Here is a 2500-nt window from a genome sequence, read left to right as displayed (position 1 = left end):
ATAATAATAATAATAATAATATTAATAACAATAACAATGATAATAGTAACAATAATAATAATAATAATAATAACAATAATAATAATTATAATAACAACAACAATAATAATAATATTAACAATAATAATAACAATTATAATAATAATAACAACAACAATAATAATAATAATAATAATAATAACAATAATAATAATAATAATAATAACAATAATAATAATAATAATAACAATAATAATAATAATAATAACAACAACAATAATAATAATAATAATGATAATAATAATAATATTAATAATGATAATAACAATAATAATAATAATAAGGATAATAATAATAATAATAATAATAATAATAATAATAATAATAATAATAATAATAATAATAATAATAATAATAATAATAATAATAATAATGAGGACAATATTAATAATACTACCACTACTATTACTATTCATATAACTGCTACTGATAATAATATCATCTCATGCTGTTTGCTACAACGTTCTAAACACAAGCTTTAATTACATTTTAAAACATTAAAATATCGATGACTTTTCTTTGATGTTGTCTTTAATTACAAACTTTGTGACGGAAAGGATATTTGAAAAACGAATATTAATGAGTTTAAACTATTACAAACTTTTCTTCCCTTTTGGTTAATATTTGACGATTTTTTTCCCCGTTTATGGTAAACACTGAGATTATTCAATGAGGGAAAAAATGGGTTTTTACTATGGAATGGAATAAAAAAAGTAATTTTGTAAAAATCGTTCTATTGCATTAAATAGCTATATTTCACGCAGTAAAATAAAGTGTGTTTAGCTTTAATTTTAAGGAAATGTTTACTTTTAAACAAATCAAATTTTGGATTTTCAATTTAGTCAGAGGAAGTGTGTGGCAGCATCAAAATATATTTCTTAAAAAATTATTCATTTTTAAAAATAGTTTTATGTAATACAGTAAAGCTTGTTACATTCGGTGTTTTCCTTTTATAAATACACACACGCCTCTATACATTTTTACAATAGTGATTTTGAATTTTCGGTTTGCTTTCCGTTAAAAGATTCATTAATGGTGGATAAACCGAAACTTCGGAGTTTTTATCACCTCTTACAATGTAAAACTTAATAAACGTGCACCCTTCTAAGAAGTATTAAATAAACAATCAAGTTATGGTAAACTGTTTTTATATAGGCGCAAGCATGACTCTATGGTAAGGAGCGTGCTGTTCAACCACATGGTTCTGTGTTCAGAGCTACAGTGGGGTCCCTTGGGAAAATGTTTTCTACTATTGCCTCGGGCCAATAAAAGCCCTACAGGAGGATTCGTAGACGGAAACTGAAAGAAGGCGAGCTGGTAGAAACGTTAGCACGGCGGGCAAAATGCTTAGCATTTCCTCTGCCGCTACGTTCTGAGTTCAAATTCCGCTGAGGTCGACTTTGCCTTTCGTAAGTACCAGTTACGCACTGGGGTCGATATAATCGACTTAATCCGTTTGTCTGTCCTTGTTTGTCCTCTCTGTGTTTAGCCCCTGGTGGGTAGTAAAGAAATAGGTATTTCGTCTGCCGCTACGTTCTGAGTTCAAATTCCGCCGAAGTCGACTTTGCCTTTCATCCTTTCGGAGTCGATTAAATAAGTACCAGTTACGCACTGGGGTCGATGTAATCGACTTAATCCATTTGTCTATCCTTGTTTGTCCTCTCTGTGTTTAGCCCCTTGTGGGTAATAATGAAATAGGTATTTCGTCTGTCGCTACGTTCTGAGTTCAAATTCCGCCGTAGTCGACTTTGCCTTTCATCCTTACGGAGTCGATAAATTAAGAACCAGTTACGCACTGGGGTCGATAAGTGGATTTCTTATATGCTAAATATGACAGTCAAAGTTGAAAACCACGAAAGAATATTCTTACAATAAAGTACGTTGTTTTGTACGCGAGTAAGGCATTTGTGTGAATAAAAAATATAGTAAACCTTATTCTCTTGTGTGTTGCTATTAATGACCAAATAAATCAACTAATAAGATAATTAATTGATTAATGAACCATCCGTAGCTCGTCAGTAAGGCCGTTGTTAATTCATAAACATAAAACTAAATACGTACCACAAACATAAAGTAAAGACATGCGCAGAGTGGTTTTCTTTCCGTGTATGTTTCATACACAATTATCTTTTTTTATCTTTTATCTTTTTTATCTTTTATCTCTTATTTGTTTCAGTCATTTGACTGCGGCCATGCTGGAGCACCGCCTTTAGTCGAGCACATCGATCCCAGGACTTATTCTTTGTAAGCCTTGTGCTTATTCTATCGGTCACTATTGCCGAACCGCTAAGTGACGGGGACGTAAACACACCAGCATCGGCTGTCAAGGATGTGTGTGCGTATATATATATATATAACACAGACACATAAGCACAGACACATAAACACATACATACATGCATACAGTTTCCGTCTGCCAAATCCACTCACAGGACTTTGGTCGGCCCGAGGCTATAGTAGA

Source organism: Octopus sinensis, unplaced genomic scaffold (genome assembly GCF_006345805.1).
Source record: "Octopus sinensis unplaced genomic scaffold, ASM634580v1 Contig10126, whole genome shotgun sequence".
NCBI classification, from domain to species: domain Eukaryota; kingdom Metazoa; phylum Mollusca; class Cephalopoda; order Octopoda; family Octopodidae; genus Octopus; species Octopus sinensis.
This window is presented reverse-complemented; position numbering follows the sequence as displayed.